General features: G+C 46.7%; 1 protein-coding gene across 3 annotated transcripts in view; it reads right to left on the reverse strand.

Moving 5' to 3' along the window:
* The window catches only part of LOC140069355 (T-lymphocyte surface antigen Ly-9-like), a 49002-nt gene extending 39138 nt beyond the window's left edge, over positions 1 to 9864 (reverse strand). For all 3 annotated transcript variants that reach the window (XM_072114956.1, XM_072114954.1, XM_072114953.1), the window contains exons 1-2: positions 9831 to 9864; positions 6767 to 6858 (exon numbers count right to left, since the gene is read on the reverse strand). The gene's annotated coding sequence lies outside the window, so the exon portion shown is untranslated. The remainder of the gene's footprint in view (positions 1 to 6766; positions 6859 to 9830) is intronic.
* Positions 9865 to 18584: the final 8720 nt, after the last annotated feature.

The following is an 18584-nucleotide window of genomic DNA, read 5'->3' on the forward strand; positions in this document are numbered from 1 at the left end:
TCTTCACCAGGTATAGGATGGTGCATTCCGGCGGACCTCGGGGAACTTCAGCGCAGCAGTGACACCTGGTGGACGTCGGAGGAACTGCCTTAGTGAAGACCTGAATCCACCGCAGAGAACGCGCCGCTGGATCGCGAATGGACCGGGTAAGTAAATCTGCCCCACATCCTGCATAAACCAAGCCGTGGTCCAGCAACATTGGGGGACATTTAGCATTGGGTTTTTTGTCTATGTTAGTTGTTGTTTTGGGGCAGTAATTTTACACCAGTCCCTACTCCGGTCCATGTTGTGACTTTTCATGCGAGTGTCCCAAACAACCCACACAGCAAAAAAACACTGCCTGAAGATTTATCAAGGGCCAAATGTCTTCTTTGAGACATTTTTTGGAGCATTGAAATATTTGCGCTTTTTGGTGACATTTTGAAATGTCCGCCTGACATTTGTTTTTCGTCAGTAAGACACATTTATCTACTATTCCAGATGTGCTAAATGTCGCAAATGACATTTATCATTCCAAATTGTCTCAAATCTGCAACATTTTTTGGTGCAAAAAGCTCCAGATGAAGCCAGACTTAAGGAAAACGTAGAAAATGGAAAGAAGTGACTTGAGACATTTGTGCGACATTTTTGAGACATTTGTAATAAATGTCTCAAAAAGAGATCTGAAAAAAAAAACATTTAACACAAGGAATAAGAGAGATTGATAAATTACCAAAGAAGCCGACAGAAAAAAGACAAAACAAGGCAAAACAAAGAGAGATAAAATATATGAACCCCACAGAACTGTCGTAAGGAGACGCCTGATGATAAATCTCCCCCATTGATTTTTGTTCTCACTCCAAAAGTAATCAAGATTTATTAACTAGGCCAAAATTGTATTAATAAAAAGTACATTACATTCTGGGGGGAAAAAAGTCCACGTACATAAACCTAAAAAAAACAAAAAACATTATGGGGCACATTTACTTACCCGGCCCATTCGCGATCCAGCGGCGCGTTCTCTGCACAGGATTCGGGTCCGGCTGGGATTTAAGATGGTAGTTCCTCCGCCGTCCACCAGGTGGCGCTGCAGCGCCGAAAATAATCTTAACGCCCCGGAATGCACCATCCCATAGAAGGTGAAGGTGAGCGCTCCCCAAGCGACACATTTTCGGTTTTTAAATGCGGCGGTTTTTCCGAATACGTCGGGTTTTCGTTCGGCCACGCCCCCCCGATTTCCGTCGCGCGCATGCCGGCCCCGATGCGCCACAATCCGATCGCGTGCGCCAAAAACCCGGGGCAATTCATGTACAAGCGGCGCAAATCGGAAATATTCGGGTAACACGTCGGGAAAACGCGAATCGGGCCCTTAGTAAATGACCCCCTATGGCTCTAAGTACATAGCAAATAAAAAAAAAAATTAATTAAAAAAAATTGCTAATATTGTACTTACAATAATACAAGTAATAACAAAATAATAAAATATTTAAAAGATGGGAGGGCTGTGTAGCAATTTAAAGGGAACCTGTCACCAAATTTTTCACAAATACAATTAGTGACAGGTTCCTATAGAGCCCTAATAACTGAATGAGTCCCTCATTGTTGTTTCCCGCACATCCCTATAAAATCAACTTTGTTATCTTACCTACCTGGCATCCAGTTAGATCCGGCAACGAGTCAGAGGGGGCGTGTCCTGCCATACTCACTCACTTCTACTTCTCCCCATGCCCTATGCCTCCTTCTCATCATTCAGCACAATCACGTGACCAGGGTGATCTAAGGTGCTTTACCCACTGACATTTTCAAAATCTCCCCATGTGTATATCTGATCACATGAAATGCCAGCAGCCTCCATGGAGGATGGGGAGGACTAGAAGTCAATGGAGGCTGCTATGATTTCATGTGATCAGATGCAGACATACAGACAGAGATATCCACAGATAAATGAATGGTCATATTTGCAGTAACCTGAACGATATTATTTTGGAGAGCCTGATGAACTTTAGAGAACCTAAGGATGCAAATCAACCCTCTTTTGAACCCAAAAGTAAAAAATATACCCACACCTCTAGTACTACCTGATGGAAGGTAAGTCATAAATACTGATGAGCAGAACCAAACTGTAAAGTTTGAATAATAAATTTGGCTGATTCGGCCCCCACAGACCTAGAGACTGAACATGCACTGTTGTTTGGGATCCAGTTCCAGGTTTGGGGAAAAGCACCAAGCTGCTTGCAGACCATGTCCTCCGTAGGCATGTGCAACACCCCTGCCAATGCAGAGGCAAGGTGATTGTTGTAAATAGCGCCCTCTCATTGTCAGGATCTATCTAGTGCGCCTGCACAACTCACCCAAAAATTACTGCCCTGGTAAACTTAGTAATTGTAGCTTAAAGCCACTGACCAGCAAAGCAAGAGTTAACATTGTGAAATGTTGTTATCCAATGATATCCTTTGTACTATTGAAAATCAAGCTGGAAGCTGGTTGGAGAGTGCTACCACCCGACTAGGGGAATATAAAAAACCCTGGTGGGTGGGAGCAAACAGTCAGTCAGGTCAGACTCAGAGAGTCAGTTTAAGTAAGAAGAGTAGAGTGCAGCACCTGTCTGTGCTGCAGAAGCCAGTGTCAGGAAGCAGAGGAGGTCTCAGGCCATCTGCCTGAAACCCTAGGGCAGTCAGGAGACTAAGCCCCAGAGCAGAGGTCCACTGTCTAGACTCAGCTCCATCTACCAGCCCTGCCTGAAGATATTACCAGGCTGTGAGCAACCCTGTGGACCAGCTATCTCCCACCAGCTTTCCAACCTGCTGAACCTGCTGCGGATGTTTGGCCGTTGCCTGCCGTTTGAAGTTGAATAAAGAACTGTAAGTTGAATTGCACAACGTTGCCTCCGTCTGATCCCTGGATACGGCTGTCACCACCACGGGCTCCCCATCCATTACCCAGGGACTCCTACTATACAAACACTTGCCCCAGGGAGAACCAGTACATCAGCCTCTCCCTCCATATTTCTTGCACACACCACCTGCTGGAGACCTGCCAGGCTGTAGGACAACCCTCCGGTCCCCATACCAAACAGCGTGACATCGGCATGCCGATCAGCTCCGCCGGAGTTCTCATTCTTATTCCTGGTGCATGTAAGTGCAATGTCTTGCGAAGCAATTTGAATGTTAAATGAAATTGATTCAGTCCGAATCAGTCGGATCGTCTGGTGGCCCTCCTCCCCCCCATTTCTGTCGCATTGCTGCTCCAAAATCTGATTGCATGCGACACAATTGGGCGCACGTATAGTACATGTATAGAAATATTTACACATTGTTTGTTGATGTTGTTGGATATATGATTCATCAATAATCATGTTAGCTACAATGTAGTATTTGGGCGTGACAAAAGGCAAACAAGGATATATAGAGTAATTTAGGAATTTTTGTCTGTCCCTTCCTCTCTTATTTTTATGGATCTGTTCTATAGCACAGGTTTCAAAACTGGATGTATTACCCTGGTGGACCTCCACAAAATGTTTAACAGCTCCGGAAATATTCATTATCAGAAAACTCTCTTTTTTGCTGTTTGTAATATCCCTTAGTTGTTCTATCAATCTGTCTTTAAATCTCTGTATATTGCAGCCCATGTATGTCTTGTGGCCTCCAGGCCCCAAGAAAAGGCTAGGCCCCAGTGGGGGATGTTGCAAGTGGCGTCATGAACAGGATATAGGGGGACATTAATCATAGTCTGTTAGACTGTTTTGAGCGGTTTTTTTTTGCGCAAAAATTTGGCACATCTCGTTAATTTCTGCACAATTTTCTGGCAGACGGCAAAGTCCTGCACTTAGTGGTTTTGAGTCCCTGCGCCTTATCTGACATAGTGAGTGCCTCCTATACAGATGTTTGCACGGGATCTATCACAAAAGTGCGCCTAAAAAGGCGCAGAAATGCATCTACGCTGAGCAGGTGCACTTCCAAAAAAAATCACTTTTCATTACTAAAAACATACATTTTAGGTTCCCAAATGAAAAATTCCCTCTATGCAACATGGAAAATACTTCGGGGCAGTTTTATAATGTAAAATTTCTCCAGTAACGACTTCATCATTGTCTATGGGATCATCTCTGTGAGTGATTATTGTCTTATTGTACAGAGCTGAGAATATTATCAGACGCTATTTACTGTAAATTATAATAAAAAAGGCAAAGACTCATTTCTGCAAGAATTTTTTTTTTTCCATCTCTGTAACTTTTAGTCCCTGCAGTTACATCACAATGATTGTTTTTGTGCAGAGATGACGCCCTGAACGTTCTGTCACATTTTCTCAGTCTCCTTTCATTATTGCTCACAAATGAGATCTAACAATTTGAGACAAATTTGGCGCTAATTTAGGCGCGAATGAATCGGACCTGAGACAATTCCAAAGTGCATTTACTAAGGCAGAACTAGATCCATCATAGATCAGGAGCCAAAAAGAAGAGCAAACCAGGCGCAAAAATAGGCGAACCTGAGACCCACTATGATTAATGTCCCCCATAGACTTCTGTGCCTTATGCTGGCACTATAAACTGTCCTTTATTGAAAAACTACTGTAATAATAATAATAATAATCTTTATTTATATAGCGCCATCAAATTCCGTAGCGCTTTACTGTGCTGCCGAAAACTGTTGCCATCTGCGTTTAGGCCCAAATGATTGGGGTTAATTCCTGTAAAGAACTGTGTCACCTCTGCTACATCTGCTGCTGCAGCGCTGAAGGGGTTAATTGCTGCAAAGATTATGCACCGAAAATCCCATCCCTCCGAAACTCACTGGTGGGAACCCATAGGCTGCACGCGCTAAGCTCCGCCCCTGCGCAAAAGACACAAATCCTGCCTCTTAGCTCTGTGGTGCAGGAGAAAATTCAGCCAACCACAGCTCCTTGCGGGAAGGACTTAAGCTCCGCCCTCTGGCGCAAAGTACCTCCAAGGAAGAAGACCAGCGCTGCAGCCGTCCAGTAAAGAAGAGGGTTAATCAGCCATTTTGGATTTCTCCACGTGCTGTTTCCTGTCCTGCCAATGAGGAACCAAGTGTCCCATGGTCAGCCCCCGATGTGTGAAAGGAGGGGACTCACATTACACCCACCCCCCATGTGTGAGAGGAGGTGACCCTACCAACCTGCTGCTTCCAACAACATACATCGACCTCCAGAGAGAGAGAGAGCAAAGAGCGCAGCAGTGTGAGGGGAACACTTCCAGCTACAATCCTGGAATATAAATCTAAATTCCACAGTTCTGCTGCTACTTATAACACACATATAAGGGCTTATTTACTAAGGTCCTGCGGCAGCATTTTCTTTTTCCGACTTTTCGGGGATTGTGTCGCATGTGATCGGATTGTGTCACAATCGCACTTGCTTTCACACGACAAAAATCGGGGGGTGGGCCGTTGGACAATCCGACGGTTTTGGAAAACGTGCGGGATTTAACATTTAAAATTGTGTCACAAGACAATGCACTTACATGCACCAGGAAGAAGAAGGTGAACTCCAGCGGACCTGAGCGGGGAAGCAACACATGCAGGATATCGGGCACAGGATCTTAGTGACTCCCCGCACAGCACATTATACACGGACAATGCACTTACATGCACCAGGAAGAAGTAGGTGAACTCTGGCGGACCTGAGCGGGGAAGCAACACATGCAGGATATCGGGCGCACGATCTTAGTGAATCGCGGAAGACTTCATCCTCGTCGAACATTCCGGATTGGGGGTCGCGCAGGGACCAGGTAAGTAAATGTGCCCCATAGTGTGCATATATAGGGGCACATTACTTACGCGATCCCGGACCGTCTGACGGTCTGACAAAGATGAAGTCCGGCGTGATTAACCAAGATCGTGCGCCCGATATCCTGCATGTGTCGCTTCCCCACTCAGGTCCGCCGGAGTTCACCTTCTTCCTGGTGCATGTAAGTGCTTGTCTTGCGACACAATTTAAATGTTAAAGCCCGCGCTCAGTCCCAATCCGTCGGATCGTCCAATGACCAGCCCCAGATTTGTGTCGAATAAAATACGTGCCGCCAAAATACGATCACGTGCGCCAAAATCCCCTTTAAAATGCTGCGCAAAATGGTAATCGTCAGAATATCTGATGTTTGTGTGGTCCGCACTCCCTTAGTAAATAAGCCCCATAGTGTGCATATATTGCACATCTCTCCAATAGACTAGTGGGCTTCTTATTCTTTGCTCCTGTAATTTACTTACCCGGTCCCGTCGCGATCCCGCTGTGCGTTGTCCGATGAGGATTCGGGTCTTCCGCGATTCACCAAGATTGTGCGTCCAATTTCCTGCACGTGTCCCTTCCCCGCTGAGGTCCACTGGAGTTCACCTTCTTCTTCCCGGTGCATGTAAGTGTGTGGGTTGCGACACAATTTCGTTTTTTAAATTCCGTGGTTTGTCCGAATCAGTCGGGTTGTCCGGCGTCCACACCCCCCGATTTGTGTCGCATGCAAGGCGGTTTGATCCAATCGCGTGCGCCAAAAACCCGGGGCAATTCATGGCAAAAAGGAAATATTCAGGAAACCCGACAGAATTGCGCTCTGCGGACCCTTAGTGAATGTGCCCCTCTATGTGCATAAAATAATTTGACAAAATAGTTGTAATAACTATAAATTACCACAAGGTGGAGACAGAAAACCTCCATCAAGACTCAGGATTCAGCACAGTTTCTCCTTATTGTGTGGATCAGACTGACTGATGCCCTTGTCCCTGGTGGCAGTGCCCGCTATCCACACACAACCCCTGCCACAGCAGATTTCCTAACTTACCTAGGGAGACATAGCAGAGGCCGCCATTTATGTATGTCACCAGGTTTTACCCCTTCTACCAGCCTTCTCAGGTAGCGGATGAAATGTCCTTTCTAGAATAGAGAAATCTCACATGTTTACCCCAACTTCCAAAGTTACATGCATAGGAGTAGAGAAGAGTTATTTTTTAAAGCTGCAGAAAGAGTGTCATCTTACATTCCCCCATCTTGGGCTCTATAGCACCTAGAAACATGCTGCTGGTGTCATATTAAAGATAGGAATTTCATCTTCCAGATTGTACCAGAACGGAGACAGACATTGTGGGATTGTGGCTTCCATGCAACACAAATTGGGGGGGGTTGCCTTTAGAGGATCCGACTGATTCGGATTTAACTTTGAACTTGTGTCGCAAGACAATGCACTTACGGAAGATGATGGTGAACTCCTGGGACCTGAGTGGGGAAGCGACAAATGCAGGATATCGGGAGCATCTTAGTGAATCGTGGCACAGGGCATTAAAAACGGACAATGAACTTTTGTGAACTCTGTGGGACCTGGTAAGTAAATGTGCCCCAGTGTGTGAGGGACCCAGTGATTGGGTCAGACATAGGACAAGGAGTAGATTACTGTATTCTTGTTCCTTTGTGTAAAACAATTCTTCTAGCTAAATGTATCTAAACTCTGATATATTTCAATGTGCCCCCTCTGATAGGAGTGAGGTCTGTGGAGACCCCTGACTGATATATACAGATAATACAGGATGAGGGGGAAACATAAGGGGCAGCACAGCAGGGGGGGGGGGGGGGGAGACACAGGCACAACCAGGGATAAGATAAGAGGATGATGAGAGCAGCAGCTGGAGATAACACAGGAGGATCACACACTGCTACAGCCTGCGCTATACTGACCTGTATGTATGCACTGGGGAAAGGATAAACTGTACTGTGACATCACTATGTGTATTATCCCTGTACTGTGACATCACTGTGTGTATTATTCCTGTACTGTGACATCACTGTGTGTATTATCCCTGTACTGTGACATCACTGTGTGTATTATTCCTGTACTGTGACATCACTGTGTGTATTATCCCTGTACTGTGACATCACTGTGTGTATTATCCCTGTACTGTGACATCACTGCGTGTATTATCTCTGTAATGTGACATCGCTGTGTGTATTATCTCTGTACTGTGACATCATTGTTTGTATTATTTCTGTACTGTGACATCACTGTGTGTATTATCCCTGTACTGTGACATCACTGTGTGTATTATCCCTGTGCTGTGACATCACTGTGTGTATTATCCCTGTACTGTGACATCACTGTGTGTGTGTTATCCCTGTACTGTGACATCACTGTGTGTGTGTTATCCCTGTACTGTGACATCACTGTGTGTATTATCCTGTACTGTGACATCACTGTGTGTATTATCCCTGTACTGTGACATCACTGTGTGTATTATCCCTGTACTGTGACATCACTGTGTGTATTATCCCTGTACTGTGACATCACTGTGTATATTATCCCTGCACTGTGACATCACTGTGTGTATTATCCCTGTACTGTGACATCACTGTGTGTATTATCCCTGTACTGTGACATCACTGTGTGTATTATCCCTGTACTGTGACATCACTGTGTATATTATCCCTGCACTGTGACATCACTGTGTGTATTTTACCTGTACTGTGACATCATTGTTTGTATTATTTCTGTACTGTGACATCACTGTGTGTATTATCCCTGTACTGTGACATCACTGTGTGTATTATCCCTGTGCTGTGACATCACTGTGTGTATTATCCCTGTACTGTGACATCACTGTGTGTATTATCCCTGTGCTGTGACATCACTGTGTGTATTATCCCTGTACTGTGACATCACTGTGTGTATTATCCCTGTACTGTGACATCACTGTGTGTATTATCCCTGTACTGTGACATCACTTATTGTATTATCCCTGTACTGTGACATCACTGTGTGTGTGTTATCCCTGTACTGTGACATCACTGTGTGTGTGTTATCCCTGTACTGTGACATCACTGTGTGTGTGTTATCCCTGTACTGTGACATCACTGTGTGTGTGTTATCCCTGTACTGTGACATCACTGTGTGTGTGTGTTATCCCTGTACTGTGACATCACTGTGTGTATTATCCCTGTACTGTGACATCACTGTGTGTATTATCCCTGTACTGTGACATCACTGTGTGTATTATCCCTGTACTGTGACATCACTGTGTGTATTATCCCTGTGCTGTGACATCACTGTGTGTATTATCCCTGTACTGTGACATCACTGTGTGTATTATCCCTGTACTGTGACATCACTTATTGTATTATCCCTGTACTGTGACATCACTGTGTGTGTGTTATCCCTGTACTGTGACATCACTGTGTGTGTGTTATCCCTGTACTGTGACATCACTGTGTGTGTGTTATCCCTGTACTGTGACATCACTGTGTGTGTGTTATCCCTGTACTGTGACATCACTGTGTGTGTGTGTTATCCCTGTACTGTGACATCACTGTGTGTATTATCCCTGTACTGTGACATCACTGTGTGTATTATCCCTGTACTGTGACATCACTGTGTGTATTATATATGTACTGTGACATCACCGTGTGTATTATCCCTGTACTGTGACATCACTGTGTGTATTATCCCTGTACTGTGACATCACTGTGTGTATTATCCCTGTACTGTGACATCACTGTGTGTATTATCCCTGTACTGTGACATCACTGTGTGTATTATCCCTGTACTGTGACATCACTGTGTGTATTATCCCTGTACTGTGACATAACTGTGTGTATTATCCCTGCACCATACCTCCCAACCGTCCCGCTTTCGGCGGGACTGTCACGCTTTTTAACCCCAGTCCCGCCGCCCCGGGAGGATAAGGGAATGTCACGCTATTCCCCGCATTGTCCCGGGCCAGGAGACTGAGTCCCGTCTCCTGGTCCCGGGACCAGGGTCCGACTTGCCTGGCTGAGAGTAACCGCGGTGACCGCGGTAACCGCGAGGGGGGGCGGGGGGTTCGGGGGGGCAGGGCACACCTGCTGGCTGCAGCACACACTACCTCTGGGGATCATCATCACAGCAGTGAATGTGGTCAAGGACCTTCGATGAGGTCATGACCATGTGACGCCTATGTGGGAGGAGCTACTGAAGACCCCGGTAGAGGTTGCTGCCATGCATGCCGAGGTATGTATGAGAAGTTATACAGAAGCAGTGCAAGGTGAGACAGGTATATAATGTGTGGGGGGGCAGTGTGACAGGTATATAATGTGTGGGGGGGCAGTGTGACAGGTATATAATGTGTGGGGGGCAGTGTGACAGGTATATAATGTGTGGGGGGGCAGTGTGACAGGTATATAATGTGTGGGGGGCAGTGTGACAGGTATATAATGTGTGGGGGGGCAGTGTGACAGGTATATAATGTGTGGGGGGGCAGTGTGACAGGTATATAATGTGTGGGGGGCAGTGTGACAGGTATATAATGTGTGGGGGGGCAGTGTGACAGGTATATAATGTGTGGGGGGGCAGTGTGACAGGTATATAATGTGTGGGGGGGGCAGTGTGACAGGTATATAATGTGTGGGGGGGCAGTGTGACAGGTATATAATGTGTGGGGGGGCAGTGTGACAGGTATATAATGTGTGGGGGGGCAGTGTGACAGGTATATAATGTGTGGGGGGGGCAGTGTGACAGGTATATAATGTGTGGGGGGCAGTGTGACAGGTATATAATGTGTGGGGGGGCAGTGTGACAGGTATATAATGTGTGGGGGGGCAGTGTGACAGGTATATAATGTGTGGGGGGCAGTGTGACAGGTATATAATGTGTGGGGGGGCAGTGTGACAGGTATATAATGTGTGGGGGGGGCAGTGTGACAGGTATATAATGTGTGGGGGGCAGTGTGACAGGTATATAATGTGTGGGGGGGGCAGTGTGACAGGTATATAATGTGTGGGGGGCAGTGTGACAGGTATATAATGTGTGGGGGGGGCAGTGTGACAGGTATATAATGTGTGGGGGGGGCAGTGTGACAGGTATATAATGTGTGGGGGGGCAGTGTGACAGGTATATAATGTGTGGGAGGGCAGTGTGACAGGTATATAATGTGTGGGGGGGCAGTGTGACAGGTATATAATGTGTGGGGGGGCAGTGTGACAGGTATATAATGTGTGGGGGGCAGTGTGACAGGTATATAATGTGTGGGGGGCAGTGTGACAGGTATATAATGTGTGGGGGGCAGTGTGACAGGTATATAATGTGTGGGGGGCAGTGTGACAGGTATATAATGTGTGGGGGGCAGTGTGACAGGTATATAATGTGTGGGGGGGCAGTGTGACAGGTATATAATGTGTGGGGGGCAGTGTGACAGGTATATAATGTGTGGGGGGGCAGTGTGACAGGTATATAATGTGTGGGGGGGGCAGTGTGACAGGTATATAATGTGTGGGGGGCAGTGTGACAGGTATATAATGTGTGGGGGGGGCAGTGTGACAGGTATATAATGTGTGGGGGGCAGTGTGACAGGTATATAATGTGTGGGGGGCAGTGTGACAGGTATATAATGTGTGGGGGGGCAGTGTGACAGGTATATAATGTGTGGGGGGGCAGTGTGACAGGTATATAATGTGTGGGGGGGCAGTGTGACAGGTATATAATGTGTGGGGGGGCAGTGTGACAGGTATATAATGTGTGGGGGGGCAGTGTGACAGGTATATAATGTGTGGGGGGCAGTGTGACAGGTATATAATGTGTGGGGGGGCAGTGTGACAGGTATATAATGTGTGGGGGGGCAGTGTGACAGGTATATAATGTGTGGGGGGCAGTGTGACAGGTATATAATGTGTGGGGGGGCAGTGTGACAGGTATATAATGTGTGGGGGGGCAGTGTGACAGGTATATAATGTGTGGGGGGGCAGTGTGACAGGTATATAATGTGTGGGGGGGCAGTGTGACAGGTATATAATGTGTGGGGGGGCAGTGTGACAGGTATATAATGTGTGGGGGGGCAGTGTGACAGGTATATAATGTGTGGGGGGGGCAGTGTGACAGGTATATAATGTGTGGGGGGCAGTGTGACAGGTATATAATGTGTGGGGGGGGCAGTGTGACAGGTATATAATGTGTGGGGGGCAGTGTGACAGGTATATAATGTGTGGGGGGCAGTGTGACAGGTATATAATGTGTGGGGGGGCAGTGTGACAGGTATATAATGTGTGGGGGGCAGTGTGACAGGTATATAATGTGTGGGGGGCAGTGTGACAGGTATATAATGTGTGGGGGGCAGTGTGACAGGTATATAATGTGTGGGGGGGCAGTGTGACAGGTATATAATGTGTGGGGGGCAGTGTGACAGGTATATAATGTGTGGGGGGCAGTGTGACAGGTATATAATGTGTGGGGGGGGCAGTGTGACAGGTATATAATGTGTGGGGGGCAGTGTGACAGGTATATAATGTGTGGGGGGCAGTGTGACAGGTATATAATGTGTGGGGGGGCAGTGTGACAGGTATATAATGTGTGGGGGGGCAGTGTGACAGGTATATAATGTGTGGGGGGGCAGTGTGACAGGTATATAATGTGTGGGGGGGCAGTGTGACAGGTATATAATGTGTGGGGGGGCAGTGTGACAGGTATATAATGTGTGGGGGGGGCAGTGTGACAGGTATATAATGTGTGGGGGGCAGTGTGACAGGTATATAATGTGTGGGGGGCAGTGTGACAGGTATATAATGTGTGGGGGGCAGTGTGACAGGTATATAATGTGTGGGGGGGCAGTGTGACAGGTATATAATGTGTGGGGGGGCAGTGTGACAGGTATATAATGTGTGGGGGGGCAGTGTGACAGGTATATAATGTGTGGGGGGGGCAGTGTGACAGGTATATAATGTGTGGGGGGCAGTGTGACAGGTATATAATGTGTGGGGGGCAGTGTGACAGGTATATAATGTGTGGGGGGGGCAGTGTGACAGGTATATAATGTGTGGGGGGGCAGTGTGACAGGTATATAATGTGTGGGGGGGCAGTGTGACAGGTATATAATGTGTATATATGTGATCTAGTGAAAGGGGGTTGCTTTAAAATTTTTCTTTTTTTTTCAATTTTTTTAAAAAAATGTTCCCATTATTTTAGACTCTGTAATATAATATACTGGAATACTAGTGTATAGCAATATTACTGCTGATCTCTAATAGCCTCTCATCTGCTATTAGAGATCATTACACATGGCAGGCCTACTAGTCTCAATGGGACTTTAGGCTACCATGACAGCCGATCACCAAGAGGAGGAGTTTGGGAAATCAGGAGGCTGCTGGAGGAGGAGGCTGGGGACAGGAGGAGGAGGAGGCTGGGGACAGGAGGAGGAGGAGGCTGGGGACAGGAGGAGGCTGGAGCAGGCTGGGGAGCAGAAGGAGGAGGCTGGAGGACAGCAGGAAGATAGAGGATGGAGGGGCTGGGGGACAGGAGGATGCTCGAGGCGGCTGGGGGACAGGAGGAGGCTGGAGGACAGGAGGAGTATGCTGGAGGAGGAGGCTGGAGGACAGGAGGAGTATGCTGGAGGAGGAGGCTGGAGGACAGGAGGAGTATGCTGGAGGAGGAGGCTGGAGGACAGGAGGAGTATGCTGGAGGAGGAGGCTGGAGGACAGGAGGAGTATGCTGGAGGAGGAGGCTGGGGGACAGGAGTATGCTGGAGGAGGAGGCTGGGGGACAGGAGGAGGCTGGAGGACAGGAGGAGTATGCTGGAGGAGGAGGCTGGAGGACAGGAGGAGTATGCTGGAGGGGGAGGCTGGGGGACAGGAGTATGCTGGAGGAGGCGGCTGGGGGGCAGGAGGAGGCTGGAGGACAGGAGGAGTATGCTGGAGGAGGAGGCTGGAGGACAGGAGGAGTATGCTGGAGGAGGAGGCTGGGGGACAGGAGTATGCTGGAGGAGGAGGCTGGGGGACAGGAGGAGGAGGCTGGGGGACAGGAGGAGGAGGCTGGGAAATCAGGAGCAGGCTGGAGCAGAAGGAGGAGGCTGGAGCAGAAGGAGGACAGCAGGAAGATAGAGGATGGAGGGGCTGGGGGACAGGAGGAGACTGTGGGACACGTGGAGGAGGCTGGAGGACAGGGGGGCTACAGGAGGAGGCTGGAGGACAGGGGGGCTACAGGAGGAGGCTGGAGGGCAGGGGGGCTACAGGAGGAGGCTGGAGGACAGGGGGGCTACAGGAGGAGGCAGGGGGGCTACAGGAAGAGGCTGGAGGACAGGAGGAGGCTGGAGGACAGGAGGAGGCGACAGGAGGAGGCTGGAGGACAGGAGGAGGCTACAAGAGGAGGCTGGAGGACAGGAGGAGGCTACAAGAGGAGGCTGGAGGACAGGAGAAGGCTGGAGGACAAGGGGATACAGGAGGAGGCTGGAGGACAAGGGGATACAGGAGGAGGCTGGAGGACAAGGGGATACAGGAGGAGGCTGGAGGACAAGGGGATACAGGAGGAGGCTGGAGGACAGGGGGATACAGGAGGAGGCTAGAGGACAGGGGGATACAGGAGGAGGCTGGAGGACAGGGGGATACAGGAGGAGGCTGGAGGACAGGAGGCTACAGGAGGAGGACAGGGGGCTGGAGGCTACAGGAGGAGACTGGAGGACAGTCTATATGTTTTACATGTTACAGAGTTGCATTAGGGGATATTATATTGGTCCACGGGAAGGGGGGCAAATTAAGGGGCGTTGTAGCATTTGGGGACCATCAAGTTCGATATTATACTATGCTTGAGGGTTGGACAATGGGCGTGGCTTAGAAAAAGGGGGAGGAGCTTTGTGTCCCTCTTTCTCTTCTCCAAAAGTTGGGAGGTATGCCTGCACTGTGACATCACTGTGTGTATTATCCCTGTACTGTGACATCACTGTGTGTATTATCCCTGCACTGTGACATCACTGTGTATATTATCCCTGTACTGTGCCATCACTGTGTGTATCATCCCTGTACTGTGACATCACTGTGTGTATTATCCCTGTACTGTGACATCACTGTGTGTATTATCCCTGTACTGTGACATAACTGTGTGTATTATCCCTGCACTGTGACATCACTGTGTGTATTATCCCTGTACTGTAACATCACTGTGTGTATTATGCCTGTGCTGTGACATCACTGTGTGTATTATCCCTGTACTGTGACATAACTGTGTGTATTATCCCTGTACTGTGACATCACTGTGTGTATTATCCCTGTACTGTGACATCACTGTGTGTATTATCCCTGTACTGTGACATAACTGTGTGTATTATCCCTGTACTGTGACATCACTGTGTGTATTATCCCTGTACTGTGACATCACTGTGTGTATTAACCCTGTACTGTGACATCACTGTGTGTTTTATCCCTGTACTGTGACATCACTGTGTGTATTATCCCTGTACTGTGACATCACTGTGTGTATTAACCCTGTACTGTGACATCACTGTGTGTTTTATCCCTGTACTGTGACATCACTGTGTGTATTATCCCTGTGCTGTGACATCACTGTGTGTATCATCCCTGTACTGTGACATCACTGTGTGTATCATCTCTGTACTGTGACATCACTGTGTGTATTATCCTGTACTGTGACATCACTGTGTGTATTATTCCTGTACTGTGACATCACTATGTGTATTATCCCTGTTCTGTGACATCACTGTGTGTATTATCCCTGTACTGTGACATCACTGTGTGTATCATCCCTGTACTGTGACATCACTGTGTGTATCATCTCTGTACTGTGACATCACTGTGTGTATTATCCTGTACTGTGACATCACTGTGTGTATTATCCCTATACTGTGACATCACTATGTGTATTATCCCTGTTCTGTGACATCACTGTGTGTATTATCGATGTACTGTGACATCAGTGTGCGTATTATCCCTGTACTGTGACATCACTGTGCGTATTATCTCTGTACTGTGACATCACTGTGTGTATTATCCCTGTACTGTGACATCACTGTGTGTATTATCCCTGTACTGTGACATAACTGTGTGTATTATCCCTGTACTGTGACATAACTGCGTGTATTATCCCTGTACTGTGACATAACTGTGTGTATTATCCCTGCACTGTGACATCACTGCGTGTATTATCTCTGTACTGTGACATCACTGTGTGTATTATCCCTGTACTGTGACATCGCTGTGTGTATTATCCCTGTACTGTGACATCACTGTGTGTATTATCTCTGTACTGTGACATCACTGTATGTATTATCCCTGTACTGTGACATCACTGTGTGTATTATCCCTGTACTGTGACATCGCTGTGTGTATTATCCCTGTACTGTGACATCGCTGTGTGTATTATCCCTGTACTGTGACATCGCTGTGTGTATTATCCCTGTACTGTGACATCGCTGTGTGTATTATCCCTGTACTGTGACATCGCTGTGTGTATTATCCCTGTACTGTGACATCGCTGTGTGTATTATCCCTGTACTGTGACATCGCTGTGTGTATTATCCCTGTACTGTGACATCACTGTGTGTATTATCTCTTAACTGTGACATCGCTGTGTGTAATATCCCTGTACTGTGACATCACTGTGTGTATTATCCCTGTACTGTGACATCACTGTGTGTATTATCCCTGTACTGTGACATCACTGTGTGTATTATCTCTGTACTGTGACATCACTGTGTGTATTATCCCTGTACTGTGACATCACTGTGTGTATTATCTCTGTACTGTGACATCGCTGTGTGTATTATCCCTGTACTGTGACATCACTGTGTGTATTATCTCTGTACTGTGACATCGCTGTGTGTAATATCCCTGTACTGTGACATCACTGTGTGTATTATCCCTGTACTGTGACATCACTGTGTGTATTATCCCTGTACTGTGATATCACTGTGTGTATTATCCTTGTACTGTGACATCACTGTATGTATTATCCCTGTACTGTGACATCACTGTGTGTATTATCCCTGTACTGTGACATCACTGTGTGTATTATCCCTGTACTGTGATATCACTGTGTGTATTATCCTTGTACTGTGACATCACTGTGTGTATTATCCCTGTACTGTGACATCACTGTGTGTATTATCCCTGTACTGTGACATCGCTGTGTGTATTATCCCTGTACTGTGATATCACTGTGTGTATTATCCTTGTACTGTGACATCGCTGTGTGTATTATCCCTGTACTGTGACATCACTGTGTGTATTATCTCTTAACTGTGACATCGCTGTGTGTAATATCCCTGTACTGTGACATCACTGTGTGTATTATCCCTGTACTGTGACATCACTGTGTGTATTATTCCTGTACTGTGACATCACTGTGTGTATTATCTCTGTACTGTGACATCACTGTGTGTATTATCCCTGTACTGTGACATCACTGTGTGTATTATCCCTGCACTGTGACATCACTGTGTGTATTATCCCTGTACTGTGACATCACTGTGTATATTATCCCTGTACTGTGACATCACTGTGTGTAATATTTCTGTACTGTGACATCACTGTGTATATTTTCCCTGTACTGTGACATCTCTGTGTATATTATCCCTGTACTGTGAAATCACTGTGTGTATTATCTCTGTACTGTGACATCACTGTGTGTATATCCTTGTACTGTGACATCACTATGTGTATTATCCCTGTACTGTGATATTACTGTGTGTATTATCTCTGTACTGTGACATCACTGTGTGTATTATCCCTGTATTGTGACATCACTGTGTGTATTATCCCTGTACTGTGATATGACTGTGTATATTATCCCTGTACTGTGACATCACTGTGTATATTATCCCTGTACTGTGACATCACTGTGTGTATTATCTCTGTACTGTGACATCACTGTGTATATTATCCCTGTTCTGTGACATCACTGTGTGTATTATCCCTGTACTGTGACATCACTGTGTATATTATCCCTGTACTGTGACATCACTGTGTGTATTATCTCTGTACTGTGACATCACTGTGTATATTATCCCTGTACTGTGACATCACTGTGTGTATTATCCCTGTACTGTGACATCACTGTGTATATTATCCCTGTACTGTGACATCACTGTGTGTATTATCTCTGTACTGTGACATCACTGTGTATATTATCCCTGTACTGTGACATCACTGTGTGTATTATCTCTGTACTGTGACATCACTGTGTGTATTATCCCTGTACTGTGACATCACTGTGTGTATTATCCCTGTACTGTGACATCACTGTGTGTATTATCCCTGTACTGTGACATCACTGTGTGTATTATCCCTGTACTGTGACATCACTGTGTGTATTATCCCTGTACTGTGACATCACTGTGTGTATTATCCCTGTACTGTGACATGACTGTGTATATTATCCCTGTACTGTGACATAACTGGGTGTATTATCCCTGTACTGTGACATGACTGTGTATATTATCCCTGTACTGTGACATCACTGTGTGTATTATCCCTGTACTGTGACATCACTGTGTGTATTATCCCTGTACTGTGACATCACTGTGTATATTATCCCTGTACTGTGACATCACTGGGTGTATTATCCCTGTACTGTGACATCACTGTGTGTATTATCCCTGTACTGTGACATCACTGTGTCTATTATCCCTGTACTGTAACATCACTGTGTGTATTATCTCTGTACTGTGACATCACTGTGTGTATTATCCCTGTACTGTGACATCACTGTGTGTATTATCCCTGTACTGTGACATCACTGTGTGTATTATCTCTGTACTGTGACATCACTGTGTGTATTATCCTGTACTGTGACATCACTGTGTGTATTATCCGTGTACTTTGACATCACTGTGTGTATTATCCTGTACTGTGACATCACTGTGTGT

Source organism: Engystomops pustulosus, chromosome 7 (assembly GCF_040894005.1).
Source record: "Engystomops pustulosus chromosome 7, aEngPut4.maternal, whole genome shotgun sequence".
Lineage (NCBI taxonomy): Eukaryota > Metazoa > Chordata > Amphibia > Anura > Leptodactylidae > Engystomops > Engystomops pustulosus.